The 21,228-nt window shown below is 41.8% G+C and overlaps 1 long non-coding RNA gene across 1 annotated transcript; it reads right to left on the reverse strand.

Annotated features, from left to right (window-relative positions):
* Nucleotides 1-5,936: 5,936 nt before the first annotated feature.
* LOC134398389 (uncharacterized) lies at nt 5,937-19,141 on the reverse strand. The gene is made up of 3 exons (XR_010025412.1): nt 19,056-19,141; nt 14,872-14,914; nt 5,937-6,483 (listed from the first exon to the last, which is right to left on the reverse strand). It is a non-coding gene; the product is annotated as an uncharacterized LOC134398389 (long non-coding RNA).
* Between the last annotated feature and the right edge of the window lie 2,087 nt (nt 19,142-21,228).

The following is a 21,228-nucleotide window of genomic DNA, read 5'->3' on the forward strand; positions in this document are numbered from 1 at the left end:
ATAAATGGGAAAATGAGGATTTGTTCACATGTGAAACCATTTGGGAGCCAGACCGGGGAAGCTTAGTTGGAGACACAGCTGAATGTGACAGGAAAACAAGTTTGCTCAGAGATAGCTCAAGGGGAGCAGAGCAGCAGTAGCATTTTTGGCCACACTTGCCAAGTGGTTCTGTAACCCAGGCTGGCATGACAGATGACATGCTAACCTACAATAGCTAAAATCACCTTTACTGCAGGTTCCCAGGGTGGCTTATTTGGAGGAAATAATCTACCATGGGCAGGAAAAAAGCCCATCTAAGCCATCATGGGTTAAATAAATGATTGTGGTTTATTTAACCCATCATGTCACTTGAACCCAGTGGGCCCATCATTGTGATGCAGGTGTGGAGGTGTGATTTATTTATTTATTTATTTATAGCAGTTCTATCCTGCTCCTCAACCAAAAAGGCTCTCGGAACACCTTACCAACAATCATTAAAAGCAAGACAGTACAATATAAAAAGTCACAACACATAAGGAAAAACAGATGAGGAGGGAAGAAGAAAAAAGGTAAGTAGTTTTTCAGTAGGGCTGGTACAATGGCCCTGGTTCCCACCTCATCTCCCTCTGCTCCAGCCTGCTGGAGGTGATCATGTGAATCAGACATCCATGCATGGGAGCCTTTGTGTGGAGCATCTTTGTCACACATTATGTTATGTGCATGATAGAGAGGATGCACACACAGTTCTGTCTCCTTAAACAACAATTCGTCATTTGCTCTAGCAACAGCTGATCTCCCTTGTCTAGACAGGTAGATTAGCTGTTGCTGGAATAAATGAGGAAGTGGTGCTTAAGTAGAAGACAGCTGCAACTGTTGAGAAGGATGGATTGGTGTGGGACAGCATTCATCATTGGCACAGCTCCTCCTGTTCTCTTTTGCTTTCCAAGAACATAGGGTAATAAGAAGGTAAGCCAATTTCTGAATGCCCTTCCGTCCTTTCGTATACTGGTGGAGTCCTCCTTTCCCTTCCACAAATTTCCAAACAGCCACAGGAGAAGCGCTCCCATCCACATAGCTCCTCAATTTGTGAACCAGGCTAGAATCAGCTGCTCTTCAGCAATCCCACAAATAATCACCCTTTTCTCTCTTTCTCCAGTGATTTGAAAATACATTTTAGGATTCACGGCCTTGCAAGTAACCTGTAATATGGGTCTTAATTCTAAAAATGGACATTATTTTCAGAAGTCGGACTGTAATTAAAAACGAATGTGACATAACAAAAACGTGCAAATCAAACTGAAAGCTGGAACTTGCCTCAAGGAATAATAAAGCCAACATTTTCAGCATCTCAAGTCTGTAACACTGATTAATCCTATTCTTCTCATTTTATTGGGCAAAAATGCCCTAATATTGAAGTGCAGTAGTAGTTCTGTAACACATTTGCAGAGTGATATATTTGTTCCAGTGCTAAGTAAAAAAGAACAGAAAGCTTCTACTATAGTCTTTAACAGCACAATTCTGTCCTCAGCTAACCGGAGGCCTCAATTATGTTTCACAGAACCCAGTGGGACTTACTTCTCAGTAGACATGCATAGGATTGGACTTTAAAAAAAAAATCCCAGGAAAATTGCTCATGATTGTCAGGGCACTCCTCCAAGTTCAGTTTCAATTCACTAGATGTGACAACTGCTGGCCAGCCAGGGCCCAAACAATGATTCCCTGTCTCTCTGGCTCTGCATGGCTTACACAGTTCACAGGGGCAGAGGTCCCAATCCAGCCTTCCAGAGTTTCCCACATGGCTACACCATCTTCCCTTGATCACTGTTTGTTTTCTCACTTTTGTGCAGTCCACCCCATTCTAAAAGGTTGAAATGCCTCCCCTAAGGCTTAATTACTGGCAGTAAGATTGAAGATTGTGACATCTTTGGCCTCACTCCTTTTGCTGTTTGGCCCTGGACTGCATTCCACATGAACTTGTCTGAAATTGAATTTGGCCCTCAGGCTGAAAGAGGTTCTACACCCCTGACAAGAGGAAAACAATGATGTAGCACAATTTATTTATTTATTTATTTATTGCCTCTGACATCATACCCATTTCTGACAATCCAGATTTGGGGGCTCATATCTATATGCCAAAATTTGCTCCAGAAATAAGGGGAGATTGCTATGCATACATGTCCCAAGGAGATGGAGAATAGCTAGAAACAATTATTAACATCAAACCTGTTTTCTCATGTTTGACTTCTTAGTGCAACAGGCAACTAAAAATGGGTGACATCCATGACTTCCCCTCCCGCTCCTCTTGGCAAATCTCCAGAATAGATTCTGGAGCCAAGGGGAAGGGTAATCTCTCAGCAGATGGACATAACTGGATTTTACCCACTGACTACACAAAAACACCATATTTGTACCACAGAGAGAAAACAATGTCCACATGTCACTAACAACATGTTCAGGAATGTTACATCTGAAAAGCTTTGAGAAAGAGACACACAACTGGAACCATCAAGTAATCACCAAGAATCGCATAGGAAGAAAGGCACAAATCAGAAAGCATAGGCTAAAAACAGTTCTCCTTTGTAGTACCATAATGACATGCTATATTTAATTTTACAATGCTCTTGGACAAGACATCAAATTTTCTAATAACTATACAAACATTAATATTTAAATACAAGATACCCCCTCAGTTACAGAATGAGCATAACTGTGGCTTGAATAAAGTACTAAATGGGAAAATTCACTTTTAAGATCAGACAGGGGAGGGAGATGTTGATGTGATTATCTCTTCTTGTCACAGTAAAATTGGTAGCTGTTGAATGCAATGTGCATCTTTAGTAAAAACAAAAAGTTCAAGAAACTGCAGTGAAATTCAGTAATCCTATGGTAGGAAGAAATAGTATTATCAACAAAATTCAGGCTCAAAGCTTGCACAGCACTCATTTCTTATTTTTTATTATTGCATTTATATCCCAGCTTTTTTCCTCCAAGGAATTCAAGGCAGCATACTTAAACCTCCTCCTCTCCATTTTAGAGCTTCACTACACCAGGGTTATACTGTGCAATCACTGCGATTTGTGTGCAAAGGACTCAGAAGTTTTCCACCTTATAATCTGCTTTGACTTTGAAGTACTCCCATGCACCCTGCTTTTATTGTGCTATAAAGCCTAAAGAAATGCAATATTTAGCTACCAGAAAGCTTCATCCCACGTACCTGCTTCCCTCAGATTATCCCCGTAGCGCTAAGATTTCGTGGTGGTTGTTTTTGCTACCGGGCGACAGCGATCCTTTGCATAGCAGGAAGTGAGTTTAAGGGGGGAAATGTAAAAAATCATAAAAAATCAATGGATGACGAAATTCAATTGAAACTTGGTATGCTTAAAGCTCTCCCTAATATCTATTACTGTGCCAATTTTGGTGTCTTTATCTTTAAAGCTTACGCAGATGTAAGCATTTCTTTAAAATCCTGCTCCTGCGCCCCAGTGGTGGCTTGGAAGATACGCTCAAAATGTAGGGGCTAAATACAGTGAATCTTTTTGCTTTATTGCACAATTAAGGCAGGATGCATGGGAGTACTTCACAATCAAAGCAGATTATAAGGTGGAAAACTTCTGAGTCCTTTACATGCAATTCACAGTGATTGCACAGTATAAGTGATTGCACAGTATAATGCTCATGCGATAAAGCTCAGATTTTGAGCGTATCTCAGATTTTGAACAGGATTTTAAAGAAAAACAAATGCTTACATCTGTATAAGCTTTAAAGATAAAGACATCAAAATTGGCACAGTAATAGATATTAAGGAGAGCTTTAAGCATACCAAATTTGAATCGGATTGGGTCATCTGTTGATTTTTTAATGATTTTTTTTTTACATTCCCCCCCTTTAACCCACTTCCTGGTATACAAAGGTTCGCTGCTGCCCGGTAGCAGCAACAACAACGCCGACAGCTTAGCGCTGTTGGGGATAATTTGAAGGAACAGGTACATGGGCTGAAGCTCATATCCTCAGAACAATAACCCTTTGAAGAGGATTGAGCTGAAGCCTGTGACTGGCCCAAAGTTACCCAGTGGGTTTCAATAGCCGCGTGGAGACTAGAACACGGATCTCCCAATCCACAGTCCAACATTTTAGCCACTGCACCACACTGGCTCTCATAGAAACTGTTTTGAAAAATGCAGAGTTACGTTAGCTGTGACTGTGGTTTTTGCATAAAGAAATGCCTTTTGCAGATATAACACTGCTGTTCTCCTAACCAAGTGGCGCTTCCAGACAAAGGGTTATGCCCAATTCTTACCAGCAGAACAGAGACAGGAGGCACAACAGTTTTCCCCTCCCCCTGGCAAATGCCTCCCCAAATCTGCACTCAAGGGTTGGTGGGCACGCCAGAGCAATTTAGGAGATAAGCAGAGAGATGCAGGGAGAAGTCTCAATGCATGAGTGGATGCCTGCTCATGCAACATTGGATTTAACCCGAGGCTTTTATTGTGCGATTGTACTGCCTCACTGACATAATTTTATGAAGGGTCCAGATGATGTCATCTTCGATTTGTAGCCCTCCAGTGTTTTCCCACCACTTCTTCAGTCTTTTTTTCGTACCAGGAAACAATCAGAGCATCATCAGATGAGTGTTTTATCGCACGCTTGTTACTGGCCACTCATGGTTTTTTGCAGGTCCTTTTGAATTTTGATGATGACGCCACCGCCACCTGCCTCCTGTGCATCTCTCATTCCTTCTGGTCTTCTTTCCGCCACAAATAAGACCTCAGTAAATCCAATTTCTTTTTTTGCGAAGCGAAATGTGCCACTATTTCCTGCTATGTGCAGGAAAAGCAGAGTGATAACCCCCCCCCCCCAAAACCACTGAATGGGCCACGTGGTTATTGTTTACTTTCCCTTTCTTCCCCTGTGTGAAGAAAGAGGAAGAATCATGGGACAGAAGCAGGGGGAAAGCAATGATAAGGAAACACGATTTTCTCCCCATTTGATGAAGCTCTCAGGTAAGAAAGAAAAGGTGGAATAGCTGCACACTGCCTTCCGATTATTAGTGCTGGGAGCCTGCCATCTTGTAAGAACTCTGACAGCACCCCTGGCACACAGCTATTCCCTCTAGGCAATATCTCCATTGACCTGGGCAAGTGGAGAGAAATTGCACCTCCAAAAAATGGCTTGTAGAGGGGACAGCTAATCCCAGTCAAGAGCCCTTGGGACACCTGGTGCTTTGGTAGGAAGTGGGTATTCCCCCCTCACCAGGCCTCTTTCAGGGGCACAGATTTACCCTCCCATACAAGTCAGAGGCTTCACTCCATTGACTTGCCTGGTGGGGTGAAAGAAGGCTGTCCCTGTGTGTTCCCTTTCTCTCTCTCAGTGGTGCCATCGGGGCAGGACTTCAGAGGCAGAAGTCCAGGGCCCCACACAACAGAAGCAGCAGGAGGGCTCCCAAACAGAAAAAGGCTTACTACTTTCTGAGGTAAGGTTGCTTCCAGAATGAACCTTTTAATATTCATCATGCACAGCTCATTACGGTAATTTCTTACTGTAATTTCCATCCACCCAAATTTAACCTCCCTTTTTTATCTCAATGGGGAAAACCTGTTTAGTTGGAAAGACTCAGATACAAAGCACCGTTCTCCAAAGGTATGGATGTTCCCTAGCGCTTCACATCTATAGGTTTAGGTATATGCACCTTTGACAACTGCAGCCAGGCTCATCACTACTTCCTCTGCTCTTTTGCTCCTCCACTGTTCACTACTCTGGACATAGCAGTTGTGAGCAAGGGTGGAGGTATTTCATATGTCTGTATGAGCACCTTAAAAAAATTACACCAGAATTCCAGAAGTTCAAAATATGCTAACATTTTGAAATGTGCTCTGTGGCTTGCCTCTACCTATCTTCCTATATTTTCATCTTTCCCATTCAGAGTAGTTATTTAACACCTTCTAGAAGGTTGGGGGTGAAGTCTAAATAATGCCATTGTATTAGCCTGAGATCTTCTTTTCTGTTCTCCAACTGGACAGAACAATCTTCGCTTCCTGTGTAGCACTGTTGTGCTGCCGCTAAACAGATTGCATGTTGTCCCGCAGAGTTGGTCTCATTTCACTGGTGGATAAAGTGATTCCTGTAAATAGCTTGCAAAATGATTCGGGATCCTTTGGGATGAGAGGCGTGATAAAAATGTGTGAAATTATTATTACCATAAAAAAAGAGTCCTTATATGAAGCGGGGAAGGGGAAGCTGACTGTCTTATGTTAATGAAACGCCTGTTTCATCCTTATTACACGGGAAAAACTGTGGAAGAACAGTTTATCATGTGAAAATAAAACACCAATGTTCCCACTGTAATACACCAGAGGTCAAGGAGATGTGTAGTGATCTGAGGAGTAAGTGTTGATTGTTCAACTTAAAAGATGCTGAGGTGGGTGGGTGGGAGAGATGTGTCTGAAAGCATGTTTCACCATGGGAGCAGCTTCAGTTTGAGTTCTCCAAGTTTCCTGAAAAATATTGCTGCAAGACAAAAGTATTTGTAAGTATGTATATGTATGTATATAATGCTCAATCCTGTTTTCCCATTATCACTTCTTCTGCCACCCCTACTCCCAAGATTTCCTGGGATATGTATTAAAGTCAGCAAGACAACTTAGGCAACAGATGAAATTGTTGCAGTGCAACACATTGGAAGAAGAAAAAAAAATGTAATTAATCCAGAGCAGCTGCTACTCTATCCTTGGAGCAGCTCATAAAGAAAAGTCAAGAAGAGATTAGCTCTACATGGGGCTACCTCTGTGCCTAGTCCGGAAACTTCAATTAGTCCAAAATATGGTAGCCAGGCTGGTCACTGGTACACCTAGGGGTGACCACATTACACCAGTTTTAAATCTCTTCACTGGCTGCCAATTAGTTTCCGGGTGAAGTACAAAGTGTTGGGCCAGATCTACACATCGTAGCGAAGACGCTTCCGTGCGCCTTTTTTAAAGATGTAACCTAAAAGAAGCGCCTCTTTCTTTACTGTGTGTACTGTGAGCTAGGCAGCGCCGCCTGCGGAAGAATCTCTACCCCATTCAAAGACGTTGCTCTGCTCTGGCCGCTTCCCCCTCGCGTGTTCTTCCATTCGAATAATCCCCCCTCCCACCCGGCGGCTCTTCTGGCACGTCCCGGCGGCGGCGGCTCCTCCTGCAAAACACTTTTCTCCCTCGGTGTGTTTGTATTTGCGTTTGCGTGCGCGCGGCAGATGAGTTCAGCTCCTGCCTCTCGCTCTCCCCCGCGGTGTCAACTCCCCGGGACTCTCTTCGGTGTGTGCTCGCACACGCGCACGCAAACGCAAATACAAACACACCGAGGGAGAAAAGTGTTTTGCAGGAGGAGCCACCGCAGCCAGGACGCGCCAGAAGAGCCGCCGGGTGGGAGGGGGGATTATTCGAATGGAAGAACACGCGAGGGGGAAGCGGCCAGAGCAGAGCAGCATCTTTGAATGGGGTAGGGATTCTTCCGCAGGCGGCGTTGCCTAGCTCACAGTACACACAGTAAAGAAAGAGGCGCTTCTTTTAGGTTACATCTTTAAAAAAGGTGCACGGAAGCGCCTTCGCTACGACGTGTAGATCTGGCCCAGGTTATTACCTTTAAAGCTCTACGTGGTTTGGGTCCAGGCTACCTGCGGGATCGCCTTCTCCCGTACAATCCGCCCTGCACACTCAGGTCCTCTGGGAAGAATCTACTTCATCTAGCAAAAACTAGATTAACAACTGTTACCCAGAGGACCTTTTCTTCTGCTGCTCCCAGACTGTGGAATGGCCTGCTGGGAGAGATTCCCCAACTCAATAGTCTTTCTGAATATAAAAAAGCAATAAAGACGGATCTCTTCCAGCAGGCCTATCCAGTGAAATTTTGGAATGTTTTCAGGATGTTTTAAAGATGTTTTAATCATGTATGGTATGTTTTTAATCAGTTTTTAATGTGTATTTTATATCATGTTTTTATACTGTGTTTTATATTTTGAATGGTTTTAGTTTTTGTGAACCACTCAGGGAGCTTCGGCTGTTGGATGGTATAAAAATGCAATAAATAATTATTATTATTGTACTAAGAAAGCCTTCCCCAACCTGGAGCCCTCCAGATGTTTGGACTTCATCTCATTATCTCCAGCCACATCCAGCGTGCACCAGGTTGGGGAAGGATGGACTAAGACCTAATTCTCATTGAGGTGACAAACCTGTATGTGGGCTGTGCCCCTTTAGACAGTGTGGAGGGGCTTACATGATTAAATGTTTTTGAACAGGTGAAAGACCATTTGCTGTCTGTAGTGGTATATATCCCATACTTGCAAGGTTTACCATCTTAGTGAGAACTAAACGAGCTACCTAAAAATGTTCTGCAAAGTAAAGCAAACCAATTTTTACCATTTTTTACTCTTGTATTAAGTTTGGCTGTTGAGATCAGAGCTAAGACCTTGCGCCACAAAGCTCCTATTATTCTTCACACTACAGAAATAAAAGGATTTGCACTTATGCAAATAGTTAGCATAATACTTTGAAAGAGCGTTCTGCTAGCTAAATGTTTTTCCCCTCCCAATGTACTGTTTAATTATGGGTATGCTTGATTTAACACTTAGTACCAGAATGCGAAAAACTCAAAGTACTAAAATCTACAGGAAGTACAATATTGCTATATTGTGTGCAAAAGCATTTTAAGATTCTGATTCTGGAGGAACATTTATTGAAAACATTTCTTACTCATGTCTAGGCCCTAATATTATCTTAGGAGGTGTCTATACGATGCTGCTTTGTAGTTGATTCCCCCCAAACCCCACAGCATCTCTGCTGCGAGGCGGAGATGCTAAATTTAGAGAGCAGGAGGGAACGTGGGCCATCCAGCCAGAAAAACCTCAATGCCAGCAACCATTTGGCTTGATAAGCCCGCCCCCTGCCCTGCATTCCCATGCTTACCCTGCACTTGGATCTGCCCCCAGTAACACCCACTGTCTTAACTCAAACCGAGGCCACCACTGACAGATGGAGAAACAATGTGGTGACCTTAGAGCAACTAAAAAATTGTGGTAAAATGACACCACGGAAAAGCACATTTTGGGGGGTAAAAGCCCGATATGGTTGCAAGTTGGCAGCTGCATCATAGAAACAACGTAGTGCCACTGCACAGCCACAGTGGGGTAAATAGGCCGTATAGACACCTCGTAAGTGTGACACAGGAACAATAATAAAAGAGAGGATGCTTCTGGTGCCTAAGCTGAACATTGGGCATAAGTTAGCTGAAGTTGTATACTTTCAAGTTCCACTGATTTGAAAGGGAGAGTTTGACTCTTGCCCATTAAAATCAATAGGGTCTTAAAGTGCTTCATGTTGGCTAGCTTATGACCATGGTGAATACTATATCTCTACTTAACATTCGCACACCTATATCACACATTTAGTCAGTTTGAAACTAAGTGAATCGTTAAAATTCCTCCGAAAAACCATGGAAATTGTTCCACAGGAGTGTTAAGAATTCGGTATTAGAGATTCCCAGCTCCATTATAAAACTAGAAGGGCCACTTGCTCCCATAAGAATTTGACCAACAGCTTAATGGACCTTCTCTGGGTGCTCTTAACTGCAGAGGTGAGGTGGGTGGCAACTGAAGAGAAGACTTTTTCTGTGCCCTGACTATATGGAAGCACTTCCCAAGGAATATCTGCCCCAGTGTCTTCCTTCTTAGCCTTTATGTGCCAGACTAAATCTATCCTTTATGTGCCAGACTAAATCTATCCTTTAGAGAGTTAAGTGAATTAATTTACTGTGTTGGTTCGCTTTGGTATTATTCTGCAGCTTGCTTAGTTTGGCTTATTGGTTCAGTTTACTCTCTGCTCTTATTATTTAACTGACTCGTATTTTTGCAATTTTGTGTGCTTTTTATTGCACTCATTGTTCTAGGTTTTTTTAAACAAATATTATTTAGATGTTTTAATGAAATATTAAGCCCCCTTAAATGATAGTTATTGCAGAAAGGTGATATACAATCCAAAAAAAGAAACAAACTACAGTTTCTAGGGTCCCTGGGTTGGGATCCATTAGAATTAAATGGGATGAAAATGATGGAATAATAGTTTCAAAGGAAAAAAAATCCTTACACTGTTTCTAAATGCTGCTGCAATTGTTACATCAGGTCCATCTTAGAAGAGGCATTCCGTCATGGGGGCGGGGGGAGGAAGAGGGATATGTCTTCTAAGATGGTTCTTGCTATCCATAGGTTTTGTAAGGTATTTTAAAAAGTTTAATCCTGTTTAATCAATTAAATGATTTAATCACTCAATTGATTAATCTAACAAATCAGTAAACTAAATGTTACACTTCTAAGTCATATCTTCAGCATGGATAGCTAAAGCACAATCCTTTTATGCCTACTCAGAAGTAACACCCACTGACTTCAATGAGACTTATTCCCAGATAAGTGCATATAGCACTGCAGCTTTAATTGTGTCTAAATGACAATAATAATAATTTTATTTATTTCCCGTCTCTCCATTTTGATCGAGGCGGGGAACAACAATAAATGGTAAAATACATAAAACTGAATTAAAACATAATATACATTGTTAAAACATCCTAAAAAAACATTCTAAAAACATCTTAAATTCCTAATAATAATAATAATAATAATAATAATAATAATAATAATTTTAATAATAAATTCCTCTGAAATACTTAAGGCAAACTACTAGACATGTTTTCAAATTTTGCAAGTGCTAGTATTCTGCTTTGAAAATAGCAAGCAAATGAACAAGCACAGTTTAAGGACATTTAATTTGTGTGTGTGCAGATAAGCTTTTAGGTTCACAAGAGGGATATCCTAAACAAAGATGGATACTTTAAAGGTATACAGTGTTCCTTACTATCTCATTTCATTGCTTGTTCAATGTTTTCTAAGTGTCTACCTACCCATCCTTTACAAGCTAAAGTTTAATTCCATGGTTTTTCTTATACCCCAGTCATTGTAATTTATCACCTGCCCCTGATTTATACTGGCACACATTCAAATAACCTAGTAGCATAGCATATAAGTCTATATTGCATTAACAGGAATTAATAGGTGGTATTGCTGGTTTTTCTTGCGCACGTCAGCACACGCATAGACACACAGAGAAAAGTGCTATCACTTCTCTATTTGAAATAGTAGTTTCATTTCATTTTGAGTACTGCACATCTTTCATTCTTAGACTGACAAAGCCAAAGCAACCTGGATAAAAATGAAAGGATTTCAACAACTGTGAAATACTGCGTGACATAACGGCCAACATAAAGCCATCATTCTCAATGTTTACATTGGTACTGATTCTTAACAGCATGACGCTAGCTCAATATAAAGCTATGCTTTTTCTAAAACAGCTCAGGTACAAGGAGAGACTTTTAACAACCAATCATGTTCAAGGCCTATAAAGAATTACACTACCAATCCAAACTGACATGTGTGTTAAAGCTCACCTATGGGCACCTTAAATTTTTATTCAGAGCCAGGGATTTACCCATCCCAAGAATCACAACCCCACAATGATTGCATGTACATACATCATTCCAGGAATCAATGGCTGTTACAGTCCTAGAGTTCTGAATATATCCAATTGTTTTGCAATTAAGCCAATATGACATCTGAAGAGGAAATTTAAATAAGGAAATTCACATAGCACAGTGTAAATCAATATGATGAAAAAGCAAGCACTGACAATGCTTAACAATTTGGCTGCTAGTACAACAGCCTGTTTCTTTGAAGTTATTTATGTCTCTGTAGAGTTGCAGCAAAGGCTGAGATATGCAAAGCCATAGTACTTATGCCAGAACTGACAAGCTGCCAACATATTAAGAAAACAATGATGTGAAGAGGATTGCTTGATGTCCAAGGTAGCCCCGGAGAGGGAAGGAATTGATTGTGGCTTCATCGTGGATATATCATACCCAGCGATAAAATAAAATAGTATGGCTTATAAACATTCGCAGTCCTGCAATCCAGTTGAATATTTAAAATGCGAAGTACCTTATACTGAGATCCAAAGGGCTGTCAAGCCCTCTGAAAAGCTGAATCAACTGGAAAAAGCAGCCATCACAGCTCTTCAGAGAACCAGCCAGGCCCAGTTGGGAGAGGTGTCCCAGGAGAGTGCCTGTATGAACCCTTTTGCCTTACGACCCACCCACCACTTGAGAGGCCTAAGAGCTTCTCCGAAATTGAATTCAGCCCTGGGGCTGAAAGAGGTTCAACACCACTGTTTTGAGATCAGGCCTGGGAAACCGGGCTGCATTCAATTTTGGCTGCATTCCAGTGGTGGGAGGGGCTGAAGATGAAGGGGATGGGTAAGGATACCAAAAATGCCAATATATTTTAGCTTAAAGCTCACTGCCAATAATTATGCCTTAGTAGGGGCATTTCAACCTTTTAGAATGGGGAAACTGCACAAAAGCTGGAAAAAAACCCCAATGATTGGTGGTTGAGGAAAAGGGGCTGGAGCCAGGGGAACGGCACATGACCTTCTGGGGAATCCTGGATCTCTAAGGTTTTCTTTCCCGAGCTCTGCTTCTTGAGATCCTTCAAACTTGAGATGCCTCCTTTGAACCTGGGAACTTCTTCACTGTACATGTATTCTATAATTCAGTAATGGTCTCTCCCTTCAGAGCATGCATTCTGCCTTGTCATTAAAACGAGTGAGAAAGGGTGGGGAGAAGTCTCCTGTCCTTCCTCTTGCCTTTCTCTCTCTAGGATGGTGGTTAGGTCTTCAGTTCGGATACAAAAGAGCTCCCTAAAGGCACCAAATATATGAATAGATAGGACAATGTTATTAACTATCTGAGATCAATGGGAATGTTACAGTTGTTTTCAAACATTGATGCTTAATGTTTGGTCCACAGTGTGCTTTCAGGTACTTAAGACCAAGACATACAGAAAAACATTAAAAACAGTCCCAGTGAATTAAAACTTAATTCCTTTTGGGAGAGAGATGTGGGAACATCAACTATGAATATTTTAGGCAATTTTCACTCTGTATTGCTCTGAAAGAGACATGGGCCTTAGCTAGACGAGGGGTTATCCCGGGCTGATACCTGGGATTGCCCCTGTGCATCCAGATGACGCACAGGGGATCCTGGGCTCAGGCAGGGATCAACTCTCCCTCGCCCCGGGATAATGGGCACCACTTTTGGCCCGATTTTTCCCACAGTCTTGGGCTGAGCCCGAGACTGCGAGCATGTAGCCTGTTCCACCACTTTTCCTGGCTACGTGCAATTACTATTTCAAGTCAATATATTTAGATGCTGGAAAAGTGTGATCCAGATTTGTACCACATATGGTGGTCTTGTCCTAGAGTCCAGCAGTACTGGCAGAATGTGATACAGAGATTCCTTAAAATTACTAGTGTAAATCTCATTATAGAAGTTTTAATAATTATTAATATATTAAATGTACTGCCACCTTCACTGGATGGGACAAGAAAGATGGTAATTCACAATCTTTTGGTAGCAGCAATGATGGCCCATGGTTAGAAATCAGTATCTGTATCACCTATGAAGGAATGGCTTTTGAAAGTTCTTGAAACTGCATCTACGGAAGAACTGACAGAGTAGGCTCATCAAAGAAATGGACTGTTTTAGGAAATGGCAGCTGTTTGTACTTTTTTTGGAATCAGAGTTATACTTCTGAAAACCTGAACCTTTCAGTTTTTTCAGTTAATCAAAAATAACAACCAACACCTCAATTCCTTCTGCATTCATTTAGTTGGACATATATGCTGAAGGGAAAGTGGAAGTATTACTAGATACTGGGTAGGTGTTGCTTGGTTTGTAATTGCTAGGTGAATCAAGTCAATTATTAGAGACTAAATGCTCAATCCTATATATGTCTACCTGAAAGTAATTCCTATTGATTTAGGTGGCTATAGGACTGCAGTGGTACAGTGTACTGTTTAACGTGGAAACGTATCAACTGGTTTCCTGTGTAACAGCAGTAAGTAAGAAAATGTGGTGGTGTTCAAAAAGCAAACAAACCATGATAATGGAATCACTTGATATTATCCCAGAGAAATCACTTGATATTATCCCAGGCATGCAACACTACATATAAATAGCAAGCCCTTAAATTAAAGACACAAGAACTACTGTGGTCCAGTGGATACAATGATTAATTTAAGGCCATTTCACACATTATGGTTTTAGGTACACACCTAAGATGGTTTAGGTATGTATAACAAAATGTAATGTGTGAATGTGACAAATACTGCTATTTACTGTTTTACTCTGTACAGCACCATGTACACTGATGGTGCTATATAAATAAATAATAATAATAATAATAATACATTAAAAAATGAAAGACCCCATCCCATCATTATTTCTGTCACCCTTTACACATGGAGGGAGACTTTCTTAAAAGGAGAGCCTCCCGTGTCTATGGACACAGGAGACTCTTATTTTGAATGCTGATTTTCCATATGATGTGGAGGACTACATTATATCCTACAAAGAAGTACCTGCCATGGAAGGTACCTCTTTGTAAGATATAATGTGGTCCTCCACATCATATGGAAAATCAGCATTCAAAATAAGAGTCTCCTGTGCCCATAGACACAGCTCTGACTTTACCTCAGATTGAGTTTTTAATTTGTATCTCTCAGGAATGTTGTAGAAATAATGAAGATTATATTATTATCTGAAGTATTATATCAAAAGTTAATAGGCACATTCTGTGCAAGAAGGCATAATTGGGGTAGAAGTTTCACCAACATTCATCACAATACAGAAGCATGGATAAGAGGATTGAAATAATTTGTTAGAGACATTAGTTTAAATTGTGCACGACACATTGTGTCTGTTGTATACAAATATAGGCCACATGGACTCTCTGAAATAATTGGCTGTGAACGACCTTACCTGCATTGCTGTTGCTGCTGCTTATGACTCAAGAAGCTCCAGGCTGTTTAGTGGTAAAAAGAGCAGAAAACTGGGTAAGACATTTAATTGTCAGATCATGTAGAAGAAGGACTTTCATGTGAAGATAAGTGTCCATTGCAAAAGAAATATATTTAATAGGCCATAGGCCATTTTAGCTTTAGGATCATTGTAAGTCACATTAACAGGAAACAAATGTTACTATGTACTACTATCACATCTGAAAGCCATATGCTATCACATCTGAACAAATGTAGGTTTTAGTCTGCCCTGAAAAACACACAATCTAATTTTTACACATTGGGGTCTGTGGTGTCCCTCAGGGACCCATCTTATCCCCAATGCTATTTAACATATATATGAAACCTCTGGGAGAGTTTGCCCAGAGTTTTGGGGTTTTGTGCTACCAGCAAGCTGATAACACCCTTCTACTTTCCATCTAAATTGAAGGAAGCTGTTCTGGTTCTAAATTGGTGCCTAATATCACTAATGGACTGGATGAGGGCAAACAAATTGAGGATTAATCCAAACAAGATTAAAATATTTTTTGTCAGCTGAAAGGCAGATCAGGGAATAGGGACCAGGATGGGGTTACTTCCACACACAAAGACACAGGGTCACAATTTGGGTGTACTCTTGGACTCGTCCCTGAACCGGGATGCCCAGGTATCAGTGGTGGCCATGAGTGGGTTTGCAAAGCTGAGGTTAGTGTGCCAACTGTGCCTGTTCCTACAGATGTCTGATTTGGCCATGGTCACACAAGCCTTAGTTACATCCTGTTTGGACTAGGATAACACACTCTATGTGGGGCTACCTTCAAAACCTGTTCAAAAAATTCAGGTACTCCAGAATGCAGCTGCCAGACTGTTGACTTGCATCAAATTCATGGAGCACACAACTCCCTTGTTACAGCAGCTTCACGGGCTACCGATCTGGTTTTGGATAGAATTCAAAGTGCTGTTTATCTCTACCTATAAAGCAGAAATTCGGTGTGTGTGATGTTTGTCTGGAAACGTTTACCCACTTCCAGATGAGTTAGAAACTTGAAATTTGACACGCTGTACGATGTACCAGAAAAATCTAAAAACACAGAATTTGGGGTTTTAAGTATTTTTTAAAGAATTTAATAAAAACCAAGGGTTACACCTACAACTCCCAGCATGCCTTCGGCAGGAGGCCAGATTTATTGGCCTTTGGTGGCCATTGTGAGTGCATGGGCGGGTTTCCGCTGCGTGACTTTCACAACCCTGACTTCTAAGGTTGGTCTCGAGCAGTCAACCCAATTCCACATAAAAAGAAACAACCCACATAAATGGGCCGTGTCCATTTGCGATGCCTCGTCCTGCCTTCTGCGTGGTTTTAAAATCGTAACTAGATACAACAGTGTGACTTTGAGGGGCAGAACATGCTCAAAGGCACTCCGTCCTGATATTGCTGTTTTCTCAGAATCTGGGGTAAGCAAGTGCAAAGCCTTCACCCTTAAGAGAGAGGAAGGGAAGGCACTCTGTGCATGCCCAGAAATAGACCCTATGAAGGGTGGGAAGTGCCCGGCCCTTCAGTACAGGCTTCTGATGAAGCACTTGGTGGGTGAAAAGTGCAGGCCAAGGCAGTCCCAGCAGGATTGGCTGGACCTGGGCGCGTCCTTCCCTCCTTGGCGATGCTACTTGTCAATGCTCTATTGAGGAGCAGCATCGGCAACAAGAGGATGTCTCAGAGGACACGGGCACCTGCAGGCTGCCAAAGCCATGTTGGGTGGTGTAGTACTGGCATACAGAGTAGCTGATTTTAAATAAAGGATGGGTTAGCAAACCAGGCCACTATCTCTCAAACCGAACTCAGTTCCCATTTCTCTGACTTCTTACTAACTGTCTTTGACTTTCTCCAACTGCCACTCACCCTGCCCACCATTCCATTCTAGCCTCAGCTACCAGTCATTCCTCCATTCATTCTTCTGTATCAATGGTGTAATCAGGCTTTTACATAAAAATTATACACTTTATTCAGTAATTCCTGCATCTGTCTTGGAATGTTGTGGTTTAGTCATGACAGGAAAAAAAATGCAGCATAAAAAATCTCAAGTTAAAAGGCCTTGGAAAATAATAACAACAACTCACTTGGCACTTAAAAGCCATTAATGCAGTCACTAGGCAAGCCTGCCTGGGAAAAAGAAATCCACAAGCAGGTTGCCACAAGTAAGAAGGCCCGCTCTCCAGTTATCTCCCACCACACCTCAGATGGTGTTCAAAGATAACATGTTATTCAGAGACCTAGGCTTACACCTACAACCCCTTTGGGCGGGAGGAAAGATTTATCAGGTTTTGGCAGCCATCACCTGGAAGTGGCTCTCCATCGTTGGTGTCTAGGCACCATCAGGAGCAGTAGGGTGCAGTTCCGGGGCTGTCACCATTGACAAGGACCGAGTTAACCATCGGTCATTCAGCCAGCTGGCCCCTTCATGGCCTACCTACAGGCACTGATTGCACACTGCAACATGGACTGGTTTAGCCAGACTTTACTTCTCGTGATCCTCAGTGGCAGGACTCCCGTTGGACAAGTTGGCGCAGTGGTGAAAGGCATGCTGGGAGTTGTAGTTTTTGTTCTCTGTGGGGCCAAGTACTTTAAGATGATTACCTCAGAGCCATATATCTTAGGGGGCTCAAGCAACACTGAGTATATCAGCTAGCGACCTATAAAGCCCTATACTGCTTCGGAGAAGGCAACCCAAAAGACCACCTTCTTCCATACAAGTTTTGCTGGTCCTCAAAATCTTCTGGAAAGGCCTTTCTTTTGAGACTGCTGCTATCAGAGGTGTGTTTGGTGACAATGCGAGAAAGGGCCTTCTTGGTGGCTATTTGCAGGCTGTGGAACTCCTTCTTGAGAGAGGCTAAGTTTGCTCCCTGTCTGCTATCCTTCCAACGGCATGCAAATATCACTTTATTCAAGAAGGCCATTGGCTTCTAAGTGGGTTGGGTGCTGTTTTTATTCTGCAATCGTCATGTTTTTATTGTATTTTAATGTTTTATTGTTCTTATCTATTTTAAATAGCTTTTCGTAAGCCGCCTTGAGTGCCATTTTTGCAAAAAAGGCAGGGTATAAATGAAATTAATAAATAAATCCTGTATCAAGTAGAGCTATGCAGCTAAAGTATTAGATTAACAGGAAACAAAATAAATATTTGCCAAATTAAATTTCACTAGTGTACTTCATATGTAGAATGGATATTTCTTTCTAGCCTATCTTCTAAGTCGAGCATCACCAAAAACAATCAAACAAAAAGGCAGCAGAGGACATGTTTTCATAAAATTTGTTTCTATATGTATATAAATTTCCATATGCACATTTAGAAACAAGTACTATATTTTAAATTAAAAATGCAATACATCTCACCGTAGTAAGGAAGACCGTGACTAGGATTGTGTCTGCTCAGATGCTAACTGCTGATGGGCAGCTTCAAAGCCACTGCTCCCTGTTCTTATGGATCTTTGTCTTTAAATCAGACTTGAACTGGACAGCCCTTCAAATAAAGGACCCCTTGAAAAAAGAGCCTTTCATTTGACAGCCCTTCAACTCCAAGGGCTGCCCTACTGTGAATTAGGACACATAGCTATCCTACTCTGAGGGAGAATTCTACTAGCAGGGAGAATTCTGGCTGCATAACTGCACACCTCAATGTAAAGCCATAGTGATGAACTGGGCTTCTCAGATGTAAATTCTGCTCAGTGGTGCTCCTGCCAGCATAATAATAATGTTAAAACTCTAAGGCAAATGAAAGGTTAAATACTGAGAACCTAAGGGAATGTTGGTAGGCTCAGCCTACTATTTAAAATAACAAGGTAGGCCTTTCCCTATCCCTCTGAATTGCACCTGTTAGCAGTCTAGCAGATATCTTTTGAACGAAATGCAATTTCTGAACAGTTTTCAAAAGCAGTATAACAGATAAAGGTATAACACATAACCTATTTCTTCGATTCTAAGACACACTTCCCCCCCCATATAAACATCTCTAAAAATGAGGTGTGTCTTAGAATTGCGGGTGTGTCTTAGGTTTTTTTCCCTGTTGGTGGTACTGAAATTAGTGTGCGTCTTACAATCGATGGCGTCTTACAATCGAAGAAATACGGTAAGTCTAATCTAAAAGATGACAACTCTGCCCTAGATATATTTACCTGGAAGTAAATCCCATCGATTTCAGTGGATCTTTCTTTTGAAGAAGCGAGTTTAGGACCAAAGTCTATGAGAATTGGAAATGCTGGCTGTAATTGTATGCCCCCCCCCCCTTGTTGGATAAGGTCCTGTCCACAGGAATGAAAATCCTGCCAAGACTTCCATTGGCTGCAGTGATCCCCGCTGGATTGGATCTGCACACAAAACCCCATAATTGTCAATGTTGACACCACCAATTGCCTGTTTGGGAATAATGGGCTATGGAATCTAGTCTCCCCTTCCAATAGTTGATTAGCACTGTCAACGCTAGTAATCTGCTAGGAGGCTAGGTGTGAGCAAGCACATGTGGGCAGATCACACAAGCAGGTTTGTAGATCTGTACCCAGATCTATTTTTAGGACTCTATTTTTGATTAATTGCATCAATAAATCATAGATTAAAGCTGCAAACCTGTACCTACTTCGCTATGAGTACACATGTATAGGTTTACACTGTAAAAATGCCAGATAATCAGGAAAACGCTTCATACAGTTTTCATACCGTTTTAAAAGTGTTATACACTGCTTGGTGTAGATCGGCCCAATAGGATCCTCAACAAGTAGCCGTATTGAAGTTTTATAAATCGCTGAATAAATAAGTGTTTATGTAAATCTAACTGGTTAATTTATCGATCAAACCAGTTAAAAGCCAGACAGATAATCGGCTCAAGTCTTTCCACGACTTGACAGCTCTTCTGTTTGCTCCAGTCCTACAAAAAGAGTCGCACGCAACTTTTGGCAACGCTTCTTGTTATTCGAGGGGAGGGACCGAAAGGACACGGCTGTTAGATAATTTTCATCGACCAGACGGAACGCACCCCCGACAAAACCTGGAAATTGCTGGAAGATCGGTTAAAGGGGGAAAGGTTTGCTCCTCCATTGAACATGTTGTAAATTTATACTACTTCACTGATTTTGATCTAGTTGTAGGCGTGTTTTTTTAAAAACCATTGTTAAACTAAGCCTTTATCTCAAACTCCACCCTTTAATGTGAGAGAGCGGACGAGAGAGTTACCGCAATCTATCCTCTTCTTCTTTTGCCCAGGGAGGGTAAGCCCTCCGTTCCTGATTACGTTCTACGTGCCAGGGATATCCAGTCCGGATTTTACACGCAGCCGTACTGTTCCGCTAGTTCAGTCTATTTTTCTACTGCAGCTCAGAGAGTGACTGAGGCAGAATCACACGCAGTCACAGGATCCGTGGATCCTTGCACCATTAACTTGCATGCGCCAGACTTTTTAGACCAGCTGAAGGATCCACTGTCTGACAACTTTCCATCTCCCGCAGTTCTAAGCTGAGTCTTGCTGCAAAGAGCGTGTCCCTCAAAGGCCCTCTTCTTTTCTTTTGCAGCCCCAAAGGGGCCAGTTTGTGGAAGCTGGGAGGCAGGGACTATTTTCTCTCACTGTGTTCTCTCCTAGGCTGCTGTAATGAACAGCATTCCTAGGTTGAAGCCTCCTCTGCTTTGTGCCTATTAGCTGTTCCCGTCCCCTCCCCCTGCTGCTTGTTTTCCACCCTAATAAAGATCATACAGGAAATAACCATTTCAGGCCCCTTGCAAAGTGACTAGGACTTGTAAGTTAAGTGCTTAAGCCCCAAAGATCTGCAAGGACGAATGTTTTGGACAGTTAACATAATTGTTTCTCCTGCAAGTGCCAGCAGAGGCGGGGGAGGGGAGCTGCTTGCAATTGCTCCACATACATCAATAGTTGCCAGTAAAATCAAACTGACGTCATCCCCGGGTAAAAAGAGCTGTCTCTTTTGTTCTCCTCTCCCCCTTCCCTTCTCGCACTGTATATCAATATAAAATAAAAAAAAATCCGCCTCCCGTATATGCCACATTAATTACAATGCACAGGGAGACCTTCCACGAAAGCATGCCTAGGCTGTGCTACATTTTAATGAATGCAACCCAGCCTTTTGATCTTTCCGAGTCGGTTAGGTTCAGTTGCGCCAGAAGGTTAGTTGCATATCCTGGGCTGATCTGAAATTCGATCAGCAGAGGGGGCAAAGAAAAGAAAAGGCATTTTAATGGGAATCAATAATCAGAGGGTCTTAGAAAGAAATACGTGTTGATTAGAAATGTTATGCAAGGTTGTTGTTTTCTTTCACTTTAATTTACATGACTTTAAAAAAAAAT

Source organism: Elgaria multicarinata, chromosome 4 (genome assembly GCF_023053635.1).
Source record: "Elgaria multicarinata webbii isolate HBS135686 ecotype San Diego chromosome 4, rElgMul1.1.pri, whole genome shotgun sequence".
Lineage (NCBI taxonomy): Eukaryota > Metazoa > Chordata > Lepidosauria > Squamata > Anguidae > Elgaria > Elgaria multicarinata.